Source organism: Spinacia oleracea, chromosome 5 (genome assembly GCF_020520425.1).
Source record: "Spinacia oleracea cultivar Varoflay chromosome 5, BTI_SOV_V1, whole genome shotgun sequence".
Lineage (NCBI taxonomy): Eukaryota > Viridiplantae > Streptophyta > Magnoliopsida > Caryophyllales > Amaranthaceae > Spinacia > Spinacia oleracea.
Window position 1 is genome coordinate 13,380,456 of NC_079491.1, and position 19,086 is coordinate 13,399,541.

Here is a 19,086-nt window from a genome sequence, read left to right on the forward strand (position 1 = left end):
CGCTCAATGGTGCAGTCCAAATAGTTCACTCAACGACATTCTTTATCTACTCGCTATCAAAATCTAATTTCTGAAATACATTTTTTTAATTTCTCTAAGAAAAAAGTCAATCAATTTCCGAAATTCTTTTTTCCAATTCTCTAAGAAACACACTATTTATATGTTAATTTTATTTACTTTAGTACTACAATTTAGATTTTTCGTCATATAATATGTGTATTACATTGTTTAACTATGTAAATGCTAGAGATCATATCTAATTTAAAATGGATGTACAAGTTTAAGGTTGTAATTGACAAAATTAGAAGTTTAGGGTTGTAATTATCAAATAGAGAACTTTATTAGGTTGTACTTGGCAAATTTGCCATCTTTCAGTGATAAATTTTTTATTTTAGTAAAAATTATTTTTTCAAAATCACTAATAATGTAATCCTTAAAATTAATCATTTAACCCATTAAAATATTTATCTATTAATTTTTTTGCTATATTATAAAAGTTAATCAAAATATATTAAATAACAAAAAATTACGTTAAAACTATAAAAATTTGGGTTAAAATTATTTTATTTATAATATATTTATTGTACACCTTGTGTGTGTAAGATTTTTTGATATAAAAAATACTCCCTCTGTATTTATTTAAGGGATACACTTGCCTTTTCCGGCCGTATTTATTTAAGAGATACACTTTCCATTTTTAGTAACTTATCAACTCCACCATCTAATTAAATAATCTATCTAATATATCCTATGTCCCACCACCCGATTAAACAAATAATTTCACACCCCCAACCCCTCTAATATGACATGGTCCCCACTTGTTTTACTTATTAAAATATCTACCCTAATTCCACTTATTTTATTACTTTATTTCATTCAATTCTTATTCTTAATACCCGTGCCCGGCCAAGTGTATCTCTTAAATAAATACGAAGGGAGTACATAAGCAGAGAAGTAGACTGACAAAGTGTAATAAATACAGAAAACCAATAATTATTAATAATACAGTGGAATAACCACCATGCTGATTGCTGAACACCAAAATGCCCGGACTAAAATGTAACCTGTCTTATCATTTGTTGACACGTATCAAACATAAGGCTTTCTCTTTAAGCTTATTACTCAAAATCCAGCAGACAATACAAAGGTATCTTTGTTTGCTAATTTCTCTGTTTCCCTTTTAATTTTGACAGAAGTAATTAATTTACAAGCATTTTTTCGTTGGACTATCACCATCACAATTATACTCCCTTTCATCAAAAAGTTAAAAAAATAAAAATAAAAATCCGTCCGTTTTACCAGGCTTTCAAAAGTTGTCATTTTATTTTTCCGATCTCGATTATGTTTTAGAGCATGTTTTGTTTTTGAGTACTTAAGTTGATTATGTTATGTGTGCTTATGTTAAGAAAAAGGATGGTAATTATGTTGCTCATTACCTTGATAAACTAGTTTTTTTGTATTGAACAATCTTACTATCTTAGGTTAATAATTGTCCTTCAAACATAGTTTTGTTTATGTATATTTAAAGATAATGTATCCTGAGATTAATTAACTAGCTTAAATTCCTCCCTTAAAAAGAGGTAGTTGGGGGTAGGAGCAGGGCCGATCCTGACATTTTGAGGGCCCTAGGCGAAATAAGGGATTTGGGCCCCTTCTAAAATAATACGAAGTACGTCTTTAACTGAAATAATATGTTTTTTTTTTTGTAAAATCCATTATATTGTTGAATTCAAATCAATAAAAACTTACTATATCTCCTTTGCAGGATCCTAGAATTTCAAAATCCGGCTCTAGTCGATTTCTTAAAATATTTCAATAAAATAAATATTCACTTAATTACAAGATAATTAATATGCGTAAAGCGATATTTTTTGAAAATAAAGGTTCATTTTTGAGCATATAAAAATATCAGTTAATTTTGTCTTCATTAAAATGCTTATCTATTTTAAAACTTATAAACCCATAGTCCATCAAATAAGCATTTTTCTGCTCACATATAGTTATATCAATTAGAACTGAGTACTAAAAGTCAAATACTACGTACATAAACTCAACGTAAAACACAAAAATAAAAATATTGACAACTTAAAAAGAAAAGAGTTAGTAAGGGGAGTCGAACCCTAAACCTCTATTGGATATCAAAACTTTAGAACCTACTTTCTACCAATGAGCCAAGGAAATAATATGTGTATTTAATGCGTTGTTTATTATTAGTATTAAATTAGTGGATAGACAATTATTTTGGGCCCCTTTCCGCCTTGGGCCCTAGGCGGTCGCACCCCTCGCCTACCCCCTAGGGCCGGACCTGGGTAGGAGCCTCCTACTATATAGGAGATGAGTGGCTGAAATGTTTGCATGTCGGACGATCTTTTACAAAAATTTTGTAGTTTGCAATATATCAATGACTTATGTATACTCGGATACTCCGTAATAAAATACAAAGTGAAAATTTACTTCTTTGATTGAGACATTATAAACCTAAACGTCAAAGTGAAAATTTTCTTCTTTGATTGAGACATTATAAACCTAAACGTCTTTTAAGAATAATGGGGGACTATCAATAGCGTAACATGGCCCCAACTAAATTTTATCTATCTCAAGCATTAATTGGAATGTAATGGAATGTTTTGATTTTAATTATTTTAAGGAAATTATAGTACGGTGTAATAAACTACTCCCTCTTTAATTTTAAACCGTTCTTCTATTTACCATAAACGAAGAAAATGAGGGAATAAGTGGAAAATATGTCTCTTTAAAATAAGGCATAAAAATTTCATCGGCGGAAAGGAAATAGTACTCCAATTTCTGAACACTTGTAACAAAAAATTGACTTTTACCTTATTAATATATTGACTTTGACCATATTTTGTTGCTAATATATTGAAATCAAATATACGTTATTAATATATTGTCGGATTAGTCTTAATGTATACTACCTCTGATTGAAAATGATATTTATATTTACTATTTGGACAATTATAAAGACAAAAGAAAAAATGTGTAAAAAGGTCGATGAATATGATAAAATATGGATAAAGTAAGAGAAATATGTAAAAATGTGGATATGTGTAAGAAAAAATTAATAAAGTAAGATAAATTGAGTAGAATGTTATAAATGTCGTGGAGTAAGAGAGTAAGATAGTAAATTTTTATGTCCATAAATAGAATAGAATATAATGTAAAGAACATTATAAAACGAATTAAAATGAAAAATGGTAAATATCATTTTGAAACAGATGTAGTATATTTCAAAAAAGAAAAAGTTTGTTATAGTTTTACTAATATATCATTGCATATAATTACGATTGAATTAGTGTCTTAATTAATATTTTGTCAATTTAACTGTGTTAAGTATTTAGAAACAGGGGAAGTAGTAATATGTAAAACTGTATAAGAATAAGAATATGAAGATAAAAAGAAAACACCATTAAAAGGAAAGGTAGCGGGACCATGGTTAATTAAAGAATGCATGGTGGGGAGTATTGTATTACTTATTCACTGTCAATTCAAGAAATTGAAATGTGGGGTGTGAGAGAGTGACCAAACAATTCGAATAATCGTATTCATGAAATTGTACTACTGAACTTCCAGAGAGTCATTTTAAGATTACGACGTTATTTTTATGGTAAATAGAATTATATTAATCATATGGTAAAAAAAGAGTTTAACACATCACCTTCTATATGTTAGTATGTTACCATGAGTTATGGGGTATAAATGATATGTCTAGCATATTGTTGCGTCATTTTCAACTTCCACTGCATGTTAATCTTAGTTTTTTTAGGTCACGCATTATTGGACTATAACTTCTTCTATTTGGTGTGAGTTATCTTTTCTTATTGTACGATCGGAGGTGTTTGGTAATTGACGATTGACTATTTTACTCGGGTTGTTTGACCGGCTGTTTGTGTTGGTTTTTATGATGTATGTTTGACTATATACTTTCTAAAAATGAGTTGGGTAAAGTTGTATATTGACTACTGGTTGTTTCATATTAAATAACCTTTAAAAACTATTGGTGTAAGAGGAGAGTGATGACTAGAGGCATAAAAATGGGAGTAATTAATTAGTAAAACAAAAAGGCAACAACCAACATCAAAAAGCTAGTGTTAACAGAGTTTGAACAAAAAAGCAACAACCAACATAAAAAACATTTAGTTTCTTTCTGCCGCCCATAATTGGTGGCCTAGGGACATGGTGTGCCACCAAGGAACGGCGGCCGCCACCATGGCACAACCGTAGATCAAGGGCGGCCGAGCCATGGTAGCGGCCACCATTCTTAGGCGGCACACCGTGGCCATAGGCCGCCAATTATGGGCGGCATGAGATTTTTAATTAAAAAAATAAAATTAAAATCATTAGGCGGCACACAGTGGCCATAGGGCGCCTATTCTGGGCAGCAAGAGGTTTTAATTAGAAAAAAAAAATTAACATCATTACAAATAAACACTTAGAAAGCATTTCAAAATTTTTAAAAACATTTACAAAATAATTCCAATTATTTAATTAAAAAAATATATTTTCATAATTTCAAAAAAATCAATAAATCAATTACAAAAAAATTCATAAATAATTTGAAAATAAAAAAATTTAGAAAAATCAAAATATATTACGAAAGTATGTTCGAAGTAACGTAATTTTTTTTTTTTTTTAAATATTGCAAATGACGATTTAGATTTCATTTAAATCAATCGATTTTCTTTTTTAAATTAGGAGTGCCGCCCAAAGAAGGCGGTTGGTTAGCGGCGGCGACTATGGCTCAGCCGTGCAAGATCGATCTCTGCAGTCCAGCCATGGTTTAGGTGTGTTTGGTTAGGAGAGGTTTGAGACAAATAGAGCTTTTTGGAGTGAGTTAGAGGTTTGACCTTTAGAAAAAGCTAATTGGAAGTGTTTGGTTATGAAAGTTTGGAAGAGAGTTTTGGGGTGAAAAAGCTAATTTTAAAAAAGCTTAATATAGGAGCTTTTTGCAATTAGAGGTTTGAGAAAGTGAATGAAAATGACTATTTTATCCTACTATTTGCCTATAATTACAACCACTACCAATCTTGGTACCCTACATTATCTATACTACTATTAAAACTCCAAGGCAAGGAATACCATCTTGCCACATGTCGCTTCCTATTATCGATGACATGCCGCATCGTCGTCTTTGACATGTCATGCATCTCATATAATTTTCTTGATCACGAAAAAATGTTAGTTATATGTTTCGAACTTGCGACCTCTCATTTGTTAGAGACATATTTTAGCCACTACGCCACAATTCATTTTGTTGTTTCTTGTACGTGCACAATAATATTAAGTCAATATAATGGGAAAAATGATCTGAATCATTTATTAATAGTCTCGATCACATTACTAATTAGTCAGTACTTTTACGAGTTAGTAATCCTTACATGTTAAAATTTATTAAAACATACTCAAAGCAAGATATATTGTAATATAACAAATTAAATTAGACTCAAAACGAGTTATATAATAATCTAATTAATCCATTTTTTTACTATCCGGGGCATCGCCCGGGGCACTAACTAGTTTCTCTCCTAAAAACGTTACTCATGCTTTCTTTTTCATTTCACCCTATTCAGTAGACTTGTTTAAATTTTATATTAGTACTTTGAAGCAATCGAAAGCTATTGCAACCATGCTTGTAATATCATTTTTGATATTTCTCTGTTGGTCTTTTTACATATTAAACAACTAATTTACCAAATATTATTTTTACACAAACAGCTAATTCAAACAGTTAATCAAACCAATTAATACAAATAGCTAGCCGCTACAGCTAGTTAACAAAAAGATAACCGCTACAGCTAGTCAAACAACTAACAACTAACCGCTCATAATCAAATAGAACCTAAGTGTGAATAGTGTAAAAAACAAAATAATACGAAGTACGACATTTAAGGAATACAAAGTATATCAAACGTCGATTGTGGTTTATATTCTCATAACAAACAACACTAATTAGTACGGAGCACTTCTATACCTAGTCTATACCTAGTATTTAAAAAGGGAAACCACATTTGATTAGCTGACATGTGTCAATACATTTGATTAGATGACACGTGTCCATTCTTTCCTCCATCAATTTGATTTTTTATTTTATTTTTTCTTTGTTGTTTGATATATTATACAACTCCAATCGCCTCTTTCACTCAATCTTCCTCATACAACATCAATTCACCAATCTATTCATTCAACATTTTCCACTCCATCTTCCCGATTAACACTCAATATAATACATTATTCAATTTATGTATTTTTTCAATTTTCAAAATTTACCTCTATTTAAATCATATATTCTCTCTAAAATCTCAAGCTCAATAAAATTAGAAGTTAAAAAGATAGACTAAATAACCACTATACACAACTGCCCGTTCAAAGAACGGGCTAAAAAGCTAGTTACATTCAATCAAACGACCCACTCCGGATAAAACCACATGGTTGACGACAGTAACAGAATACACTAGACTAACCAGAGTCTCCGGCCTCTTGTGCATGAATCCAAAGTGTCACAAACATTTACAAAAGCTTTATGACGAAGCTAGCCAATTAATGTGTGTTTTGCAGAAGCATAAGATGAAGAAGCTAATGGTCACTAACTCACAGGTTTCTAAGCCAAATTAGAGTTTCCTCTTAGTGGGACAAGCTTAAGGTGTGTGTCACAATATTTGTACAGTAAATCACAATCATACCTATGCACCACTAGTTCACTACACACTGTCCATGGACCTGCCTTTAATTTGATACCTAGCTATACGGCTATACCACTCTAGCTAGCTACCACTTCGTTCTTGTTATGGTATGTCACGTTATTGAGAGTGTAAAACGTACGTATACTACATAACGTCGAGATTCTTGTCATAGTTGATCACGTATGGTATGTCACGTAGGGACTAGGGAGTGTAAAAGTGTAAAACATATGCGTATAAGGTCGAAATTCTTATCGTCGTTAAAAGTTAAAACGACCGACATAATTTGTCCTTCAGTAAAGTTAAAATTAAAATCGATACGGGATCGGAGTATATAACGTCGAAATTAAACTATCGACCTATTTTATACTCCTCAGTAATGTTAAAATTAAAATCTATATAGGAGTGTAAAACGTATGTATATAATATCGGGATTCCTATCATATGTTAAAACGACCGACCTATTTTACTGTTCAATGATGTTAAAACTAAAGCTGATACGGGGTGTAAAACGTATGTTAATCTCATGTTAATATATGTGGTGAAACTTGTGTTGCGATTAAACCAAATCAGAACAAACTTATCTGGATAATGAATGGATTGATTGATGAATAATTGTTGCGTCATGGACACCCACTGTCCTAAAAGACGATTCCGCGCTACCTCCCGGTGTAGTAGAACAGAATGCGGTCGCCCTCCAGGATAAGCGCAACTCCGACTTCGTGTGCACTCACAAAACCGGATGGAGTCAGAACACATGCCCAAAACCGAGAGCAAGTTTTTGTGTGAGAGAAAAGGAATGTGTTTTCGGTTTTCTGGAAAAGTGTTTGAATAATTTATGTGTGTTTAATGAAAATGAAAAGGGAATTCTGATTAAGTAATCAGAACTAAGACAACTAACAGTAAAAAACGGGCATAAACAATAATGATTGGAACAACAGAATCATGAAGGTTGTACCGGACGTAATTAATCCAACGGTCACGTACGTAATCAATACAGATTCCCGTAACAAAGATTTAACCAAAACAGTCTGGTACCTAAAAGAATAGGTTGGCCCATAAAACCCACCCCACGCACGCGAACCGCATTCTCAAGAGCCCAAGTACCATGGCCCATGGCCCACGATCCGGCCTGGCACGGGGCACGCGCGTGTGTGTTAATTGTCCATCCATACCACTCACACTTTCTCAAACAAGATTTACATCCATACCCCAACTAATAAACAAGGGGAATATGAAGAGTTTTTCCAATGTGGGACTATCTCATTTTTACTATCTTTTCTTTGTGTTTCCCAATGAGAATTTCCAACAATCCCCCACAGGTTCGATGATGTGGAAAAGAAATATAGAAGAGAAGGATATTGGTTTTGGGCAAAACAAAACAATTGAATAGGTGTCAATGTCTTTCAACTTGAATTAACACTTAATGACATTTAAGCTATGATCTCTTTCCTACCAAGTGACTTTCGTATTGAACTTGATAGGGAGTTAAAAACCAGTCACTTAAAGCACGCAACTGAATATGTATGATATTCTGACTCCGCGATTAAGTGACGCCTTATACTGACCATAAGTCCGACCTGGATATGCTCATCGGTCCTCTTGAGAAAAGCCCATATCGCAATTCTCATAGGAAGCGGTCACACTTCCACACCTACGTAGGTGAATCCTATCAAGTGTGAGCTACCTTCACACCACCAAAAATATGGTATGAGTTCATTAAGAGCTGTATGCTCAACCTCTTTTGGATTGTAGCAAGCACATAATAACAGCTAGGATATGGACAAAAATAAAATTTGTTCTTCCGAATTATGACATAATGTCGTCCTTTGAACTCTGTGAGTAGGAGTTCATTATTTTACAATACATCCAGTGGGCCTCAAGCCCATCCCTTCTGATGTTTCCAAAACTAGTTTTCTACACAGGCCTTTCGTTAACGGATTCGCAATGTTGATTTCAGACTTTACATAGTCTAGTGATATCACCCCACTTTACAACAATTCTTTGGCGGCCTTATGCCTCAAACGAATGTGTCTTTTCTTCCCATTGTAGGCATGGTTGTTTTCCACAATAATAGCCGCTTGCGAATCACAATGAAGTGCAACTGAAGGAGCAAGCTTCCCCCACAACGGAATATCTACAATCACGTTTCTCAACCATTCCGCCTCATGACCTGCCAATTCAAGAGCAATAAACTAAGATTCCGTACTAGACATAGCAGTACAAGATTGTTACAAGATTTCCAAGATACAGCTCCACCCTCTATGGTGAAAACATAACCACTGGTATAGTTGATTTCATCATTGCCAGAAACCCAGTTGGCATCACAATAGCTTTCCAAAACTCCTGGAAACTTGGAGTAGTGCCCACTTCAATCCATGGTACCCTTAAGGTGCCTGAGCAATCTTTCAAAGCATCCCAATGTTCATGACTTGGGTTAGAGTGTACCTGTTTAATCTACTCGCAGAATAAGCATTGTCAGGTCTAGTGTAGTTCATTAGAAACATAACACTACCAACAATTTTAGCATATTCAGATTGACTAACAGGATCACCATTATTTTTCTTTAAGTGAATGCTTGGGTCATGGAGTCCTGACTGAATCGATGTCAAATAAGTTAAACTTTTTAAGTAGTTTTTCAACATAGTGAGATTGTCTAAGACAAATGCCATTTGAAGTTCTTTTGATTTTTACTCCCAAAATCACATCTGTCACACCCATATCTTTCATTTCAAATTTAGAACTTAGAAAACATTTTGTTTCATTTACTAGATCCAAGTTAGTCCCAAAAATTAGCATATCATCCACTTAAAAACGAATAATCACACAACCATTAGAATCATGCTTAGAACATACACAAGAGTCACCTTCATTTACATGGAACTCATTACATGTCATAGTCTTGTCAAATTTGTCATGCCATTGCTTTGGAGTTTTCTTAAGCCCGTACAAAAACTTGACTAATTTACAAACCTTATTCTCTTGACCAGGAACAACAAACCCTTCTGGTTGAACCATGTAAACTTTCTCATCCAAATCACCATTTAAATATGTAGTTTTAACATCCATTTGATGCAGAGCAAGATCATGAATGCAAGCAAGAGAAATCGAAGTTCTAATGGTTGCAATTTTAGTGACAGGAGAGTAAGTATCAAATAATCAATTATTCCTTTAGGTGAAACCCCTTACCACAATAGAAGGCCTTATAATGGTCAATGAATCCAATAGATTTCAATTTCTTTCTAAAGATACAAGTAATGGGCTTGAAACCCCTAGGCAAGTCAACCAACTCCCAATTAGTGTTACTTAGGATTGACCGAAGTTCACTATCTATTGCCTCTTTCTAAAATACTGCATCAATAGATTTCATTGCCTCTTCATAGGTCCTGGGATCATCTTCCAAAATGAATAAACAAAATCATCATCAATCAAGAAAGGTTCAGTTAAGAAAGCAGTAATAAATCATCACCATAACTTATTTCCTTTCTTGCTATCTTGCTCCTCCTTGGCTCCAATTCAAGATCAACATTAAAGGTGGAAGGAGCAACAACAGGCACACTAGAAGAAGTACTAGAAAAATGCACATCATTGATATAAGATATTTTCAAAGGAAATACAGTTTCAAAAAACTCGGCATCTCTTACCTCAATGATGTTACCACCTGCATAAGAATTGTTAGCACCCTTAACAAGAAAACGATATGCATCACTTTGGTAAGCATAACCAATAAAAATACAATCAACTATTTTGGGACCAATCTTGTCCCTCTTGAAGCTGGGTATTGCCACCTTTGATAGACACCCCCACACTTTCAGGTAACTTAGGTTAGGTGCACGACCCTTTCATATTTCATATGTAGTCTTATCTATCTTCTTGTGAGGTACCCTGTTCAAAACATGACAAGCAGATAAGATAGCCTCCCCCCACATGTTATCAGAAAAACCAGAACTAATAAGCATATAATTCATCATGTTCTTCAATGTTCTGTTCTTCCTTTTAGGAATCCCGTTCTGCTCAGGTGTGTAGGGGGGCGTTGTCTCATGAATGATTTCATTCTGCTCACAAAGTTCCTTAAGAGTGTTAGGGTCATACTCACCACCCCTATCACTCCTAAGTCTCTTGATCTTCCTATCAAGTTGGTTTTCCACTTCTGCCTTGTATTTGAGGAACATTTCCTCAGCTTCATGTTTTGATCTGAGAAGATAAAACATGGTAAATCTTGAGCAGTCATCAACAAAAGTAATATAATACCTTTTACCATTCCTGATCTCATAATTTTTAAAATCTCCCAAGTCACTATGAACAAGCTCTAGTACTTCAGTTTGTCTATCTATTGATTTAAATGACTTCTTTGCAAACTTGGCCTCAACACACACTTCACATTTTGCAAAATCAGTTTTAGAAAAACTAGGAATCAAGTTAAGTTGTTTAAGATTTTTAATTGAAGCAATGTTGAGATGACCCAACCTTGCATGCCATAAATCAATAGACTCAGTAATATAAACAGAAGAAGTACTAGCATTCTTATTCATAATTTCAAGTTTGACATCAAGAGTAAATAAACCCCCATTACAAAAACTCATTCCCACAAATTCCCCATTGTGAGTAATAACAAGCCTATCAAAATAAAATCAAAGCTTCAGTCCAACCTTCATAAACAAGCTACCATAAACCAAGTTCTTGTGCATTTCTGGAACATGCAACACATTGGTGAGAGTAATAATTTTTCCAGAAGTAAGAGTGAGAACGATCTTCCCTTTTCCTTGAACAGTTGCAGAAGCTGAATTACCCATGAAAACATTTTCACTATTAATTTTTTCGTAGGTGGTGAACATGTCTTAATTTGTTGGGGAAGACGTGTCTCGTTGCTCCAATATCAACGATCCATTCAGCAACATTACTTGTACAGTTAGCTTTTGAAACAACAACAACAAAATGGTTAGGACCAAAAGCATTAGTAGCTTCAGCAAGATTGGCTTGTTATGATCCAATTTCTTCTTGGATCTGCAATACATAGACTTGTGACCAGTTTTCTCACATTCAAAACATTTTCCCTTGGACTTATACTTCATCAGTTTCCCTTGAGGCTTTAAAGGACCGCCCTTTCCCTTGAACTTATCAGAATATGAATTAGGCTTGGGTTCTACAAGGTTAGGCTTAGCGGAACCAGAAAACACATAATGACCCTTATCCTTAATACGGTTTTCCTCCTCAATTTTTCGGCGACCTACAAGCTCTTCTAAGGTAAGGTCTTTCTTTTTATACATTAACTGATTACGAAAATCTTTCCATGACGGGGGGAGTTTCTCAATCAACACAATAGCAAGAGTAATATCACATATTTGAAGCCCTTTAGTAGCCATATCAATGCACACATTCTCATAAGTATGAAACTGATCTATAATTGGTTTATCATCCTCAAGTTGAAAGCCTAACTACTTACTAAAACAATAACGTTTAGTACCAGCATCAACAGCTCCATACTTCTTATGTAATGCATCCCAAATATCTCTAGCATGACCAAAACCCATACAGATATCAAGCATTACATTCGACATATCATGCAACAACATGCCCTTACATGTCCTATCATCTTTAGGCTTTAGCAAACACTACAAAAAAAAAATTATTTTATAGAGACGAGGGATTTCGTCTCTAAATAGTCTAAATCCGTCTCAAAATGATGATTAGAGACGGATTTGAGACCGAAATGGGGCGTCTCTATAGAGGGCGTCTCAAAAAAAATTGAGACGGAATTTTGACAAGTCTATTACAAATTTGAGACGAAAATTTCGAAACACTATATACAATCCCATCTCAATTTTAATTTAGAGACGAAATTTTAGTAATCCGTCTCAAGTTTGAGATGTTTATAGTTTCCGTCTCAAATTCCGTCTCTAATAATCCATAATTTTGTAGTGAAATTTCAACTCAAAAGCATGCAATTCAGTTTCATCATCAGGTTCGACAACATCATCAATCACATAAGCAACATCAATATTTTCCAAATAACCATCAAGAGGTTCTAACCTAGACATATCAGGAATCACGAATTTCGAACTCATAGCCATAAGAATCGTCTTTTAGATTGTTGCGATTAGACCAAATTAGAACAAACTTATCTTGATAATGAATGGATTTATTGATGAACAATTGTTGGGTCGTGGACACCCACTGTCCTAAAAGACGATTTCGCGCTACCTCCCGGTGCAGTAGAACAGAATGCAGTCGCCCTCCAGGATTAGCGCAACTCCGACTTGATGTGCACTCACAAAACCGAATGGAGTCAGAACACATGCCCAAAACCGAGAGCAAGTTTTTGTGTGAGAAAAAAGGAATGTGTTTTCAGTTTTCTGGAAAAGTGTTTGAATAATTTATGTGTGTAATGAAAATAAAAACGGAATTCTGATTAAGTAATCAGAACTAAGACAACTAACAGTGAAAAAGGAGCAGAAACACTAATGACTGTAATAGCAGAATCATGAAGGTTGTAGCGGACGTAATTAATCCAACGGTTATGTAATCAATACAGATTCCCATAACAAAGATTTAACCAAAACAGTCTGGTACCAAAAAGAATAGGTTGGCCCACAAAACCCACCCCGCGCACATGAACAACATTCTCAAGAGCCCAAGTAACAAGCGTGTGTGTTAAATGTCCACCCATACCACTCTCACACTTTCTCAAACAAAAGCTACACCCATACACCAACTAATAAACAAGGGGAATATGAAAAGTTTTTTTTAATGTGAGACTCTCTCATTTTTACTCTCTTTTCTTTGTGTTTTCCAATGAGAACTTCCAACAACATGAATACCATTTTTTTTAATTTGATCTTGTTTAGTGCACACCCTTAGTTAAATAAAATGAGACCTATTGTTATGGCATCAAATGTAACAAGGTAATTAGCTAATTAAGTAGTATTACACGCAATATACGACCTATTTTAACGATTTTTGTTGGGGTGCAAATTAACGAGCCAAGTCGGGCCGAGTACTACGATGTTTACATTCATATTCATTTAAGTTAGGCGAGTTCAAGCCCGAGCTTTCAACCGAGCTCAAAAATATGTTCAAGATCTGTTCGTTTAAGATATTTGTGTTCAAGAACGTCTCGTTTATTAATCGATCAAGTTTTTTTTTTCTTACACAAGCTTTTTATAAGCGACATTTGCGCTTTAAAGTTTAATTTGTTTGAAAACCTAATTTGGAATGTGCACTAATTTAGCAATTTGAATTCAATTTTTAAGTTTTTTATTCATGGTATTTTTTTGGATGTTATAAGACAAAATAGTTTTTTACGTATAACAAAACAATTATGCATGATAAATTTGATTATGAACATAAATAAACGAACTTGTCCATTAACATATACAAAACGAGTTGTTCATTAACATAAATAAACGAGTTATTCGTGAACCTTAAATGAACGAGCATACAAATGTTCATGTTCAAACTCGTTTATTAAACGAGCTCTAAAAGTTGTTCAAACTTGGCTCATTTATTAAATAAACGAACATGAACGAGCTTTAGCCGAGCTCGAACCTGATCCCGAGTAATTTATTGAGAGTTCCGACTCATTTACACTCCCATATTTTCGCTTATTTTGTAACTTCTCCATATTTTCGCTTATTTTGTAACTTTTTCATTGTTTCAACAAGCTTTAAAATGTAGTAGTGACAAGTGCAAAGAAGGCTAGATAGATCTAAAAATCACACGGTGATTTACATCGTCTTAATGTTACAATAAAGTGATTCGATTTTCTCATTCTCCGATGCAACTATGCAAGATAACATTTTCACTCATATTTGAGACTTTGAGTTGTTCATAATCGAGATCTCAACGCAAACTTGTATTTGTAGTATATACTGCCCAGAAACATGCCACGTGCACAAAGTACGTGTGGTAGGCATATCTAAAGATGGGTTTTGGGCTGGGCAGACCCGAGGCATGAAACGACCCAACACAAAAAAGCATGGCCCGACACAAACACGAAATTGTGGGTTGGGGTCGGGCCTCCTTTTTTTTTAGTAAAAGCACGATAAAGCGCGACATAATATATGGAGCGACACAACAAATCACGTAATTGAGTGAATTTATGCTTAGACACGGCCCGACCAGACGTGAGGGCATGTGGGATTAGGCCGTGCCTAGGCCACGTTTTTTAACTTTCCAACACGGCTAGGCCCTGCACAAAACGAGTAGGCTTGGCATGGGTTAGGCCCGTCCAAGCTCAAGACACGTGAGCTCAACATGAATCACAACCCAAATCACATCCATCTTTACGCGTATCGCTTATGTGAAGATAAAAGACCAACTAATTAATGACATGGAAGCCGTACACGGAGAGGTGAAACTCAAATATTGTACTTTATCCTTGTCCATGGAAATTATAGGGTTCCCTCAAACCCTCACCCTACCAATTTATTTGAAGACCCTCTTCTTTGTTTCAATTCCAATAAAAATATACTCATGTTTAGTCGAAAGTGTTTAACGCGTTACTCCCTCCGTCCCGGAATACTTGACCTGTTTTCCTTATTGGGCCGTCTCTTAATACTTGACCTGTTTCTAAAAATGGAAATATTCTAACAATATTATATTATTTCTCACTCCACCCCTATTAACCCACCTACCATCTACTCCATACAAAAAATAATTAAAAATTCAACCCCTACTCTCCCCCAATCCCACCTCTTAACCCACCTCCCACTAACTACATTAAAATAATACCCCACTATCAACTACTACCTATTAAATTAAATAAGTCAATTCAAGTCCCTTAAACTCTGTGCCGGTCAAACCGGGTCGAGTATTCCGGGACGGAGGGAGTATAATAGTTGTCCCTCACCAGAAAAAATATGTACGACATACTTACAAGTTACAACTAGATAGTTCAAGTATCGCCAAGGCCACTCACTAAGCTAATAGTTCATCTTTGTATATGAACTGAACTAGATGAGGAGTCAATTGATCAATTGGTTATACTTATACACCACCTAACTATGTGAGTAATGTCACATCAAGTGTAAGAATCAAACTGAAATAAATTAAATATTTTAAACATAATCCATTCAGTTAAGGATTAAGTAAAAAAATGTAGTTTGAATTTTGACAAACAACCACATATTAGGTTGATTAGTTGTAATGTCTAAATTAAGCATAAATCTTGCTACATAAATACTCCCTCGGTTCTTTATATTTGGAACTTTTGTACGTAGACAGTAGTAGATTCTGAATTCTAATGCAATAGGAATGTTATACTCTTTTGGTCAATCTTACTGAACCAACATATCTATCACAGGTTAATCGATCACCACATCAGAGGTTTTTCGCTTGAGTCACTCCCAATCATTTTGCATTTGATGAGGTTTGACACTGTAACCTCCAAGTAAACATGGCAAACAAGTCGTTTGGATCAGATTCAGATCAAGTCCATTCAATTGGATTGGGTCATTTCGGGTCACTTTTACTTCGGACCAGGTTCGGGTATGAGTGGGGTCTATTCGGGTTTAATTTGGCTCTTTAATGGTCAGATCGGATCGGGTTTGGGTCAGAACTTTGGGTCAATATCAGATCGGGTCATTTTTTGTTCGGTTTATGTCGGATCGGTTTTTTCGGGTTAGATCGAATTTTTCAAGTTTTGATATACTTATCTTGCTTTAAATTTGGTCGTTATTCATAAAATATTCAATTATTTTTAGTATTATTATCATGTAATATTATTTCTTAAAAAATAATTAAGGGAGAAGCATATTCAGTTCGAGACTACTGGCTTACATTATGGGAATTATAGTAAACAATAAGGGTTACGTTTACAAATTATTACAAGTGATCATTTAAGCGACTCTAGTCGTACTTCTACTAATGTACGTAGTAGTAATGTATTGTCGAGAAGACGAAACATGAAATATGCATGGACGACACATATAACAATATATTTTAGTTCTTAATAAAAAAATTATCACAATGTAATAAAGTAACTAGTATTTGAGACCAAAAACTTGGATAAATTCATAGATAATACGTGGTTAATAATAATAATAATAATAATAATAATAATAATAATAAAAGTTAAAAACTCATGTTATTTACTTTGAACTAATGATAAATTTGAGTTTGTTCATCAGTCTGGATTGAGATCTTCAGTTCGGATAGATTTCGGATTGGTAAAAATTTTACAGTTATTTTTGGTTCGGGTTATTTAGGTACTGGATGAAAATCGGTTCGGGTCGATTCGGGTATCTGGTCATTCTGGATTAAATCAATTTCGGACCAGTTCGGTTAAATTTGGGTTTCGGATTGATATTGGGTCTTCGTTTTGAGTCAAAATCGGGTAACGACTCGGATCATTCAGATCAATTTTCTAGTCCGGGTCAGTTTTACTAGTTATACCTCTAATTCACAAGTTGAGTTCTCCAACATCTCCACCAACTTATGTTGGTTGATTTTGAATTCTAATGCAATTGGGATGTAATACTCTTTTGATAAATACTTTGATATAAAATAAAATCACGTGGATGAGATCTTATTTGATTCATCTTGATGTATTGTTTTAAAATATCAACTTTTTAAAAACAATTTAAATACGTATTTGGAGATATGTGTAGTCGAATGAGTGCATATTGAAAATTTTGCAGAAAGTAATTGAACAAGAACAAACAAAGTGATGAATACTTGACGGATGGTAGAGATCAAGGATCACTGCTCCAAAACAAACAATGCAATTATGGCAATGAATCAGATGCGAATCGGATTGAGCTTCACCCGCATCCACACCCGTTTATCAATCTGTTTCACCCGCATCCATCCGTCACACGCTTAACCCATCATCCGCATCCACTCATCCGTCCTCCGATGATGACACGGGTGGATCGGGTGAATAACGAATGAATGTTTTATTTTAAAAAAATCACATCAACTCTAACTTATAGTCATTTTCATCAATAAAAAATTATTTTGTATAAAAATATAACAAATGCTTTGAAAATAATAATTTGTATTAAGAATTAAATATATTTTCTTGAATATATAATATTTTTATTAAAATTTGGGAGAAAAATATATTAAACGGATGGAGCGAGGGTCATCCGTATCCGACCCGATCCGTCACCCGTTTCATACATTACCCGCATGTCATCCGTTTAGTTCGGAAATCCATCCATTTAAAAAATAAGGGTGGATCAAATAAATGGATATCCATCCCTAAATGCAATGGCTTATTTGACTATTTGAGTATCGTGCGTGGATTATTCTACTATACTTTATCAGCAACTTGGATGAACAACTAATTACATATGCGTTCTTATTATTACAAACCCTAAACTCAATGTATGGAGGAATTATAAATGCGGTGGAAAAAGTGATTAGGGAATCAAGGATAAAGATTATCGATCATGTATGTACTTCTTTCAAATATCTAGGTCATGCGTATACCATACTACCTCCGTTTCTGAAAGTTCTTTATGCTTAGGAAAATGTGTCCAAAGTATAAAAACTTTGACCGTAAATTCTCACTATTATATCATTAAAACGTTACATGTAAGATCTTGTTAGATTGGTCTTGGTATGTATTTTCAGAATATCAAATTTTTATATTTTTTTCACATACGAATTATGATATATTAGTAGTTAAATATTGCATTGGAGTTCGTGCAAATAGTAACTGTAAAGAAGTCTAGGAGAGATACAACACAAGTTAGTTGGATTGTTGGGAAACTCGTCACCTTGTGACTTGGAATGGTTGAGCCCTAACATCTACAAGAAGTCTAGGAGTCGCTCAAGCGTATACTCGCGTGTAGCTGTACTGATTAATCTGTGATAGGTGTTGGTTCAATATAGTCGTATATATTCTGTAACATCTCTAACAACTACTACCTCCGTTTCACAAAGTTCTTTACGCTTTGGAAAATGTGTCCAAAGTATGAAAACTTTGTACGTAAATTCCCACTATTATATACATCAAAATGTTACATGTAAGATCTTGTTAGATTGGTCTCGTTATTCATTTTCAGAATATCAACTTTTTATAATTTTTTCACATATGAAATTGGATATATAAGTAGTTAAGTATTGCATTTGAGTTCGTGCAAATAGTAACTGTAAAGAACTTTATGAAACGGAGGTAGTAATATTTTTGACATACAAATGTACGTAGCACAAATTAAATGTAACGAATTAACAATACATATATATATCATGATCGACTACAATAATCATTCAAACAAAGATCGATCGATTGAGAACTAGTTACTACAAATGTATTATTGTAAGGTAGGTGAACAAATGGTACGGTCGGAAATATACATAACTGGTCTATAAGTCTATATACATGATAAGAAAATAAATCAATCGTCCATTCATGATAAGCTAGCATAAGGACGTACATGGATTT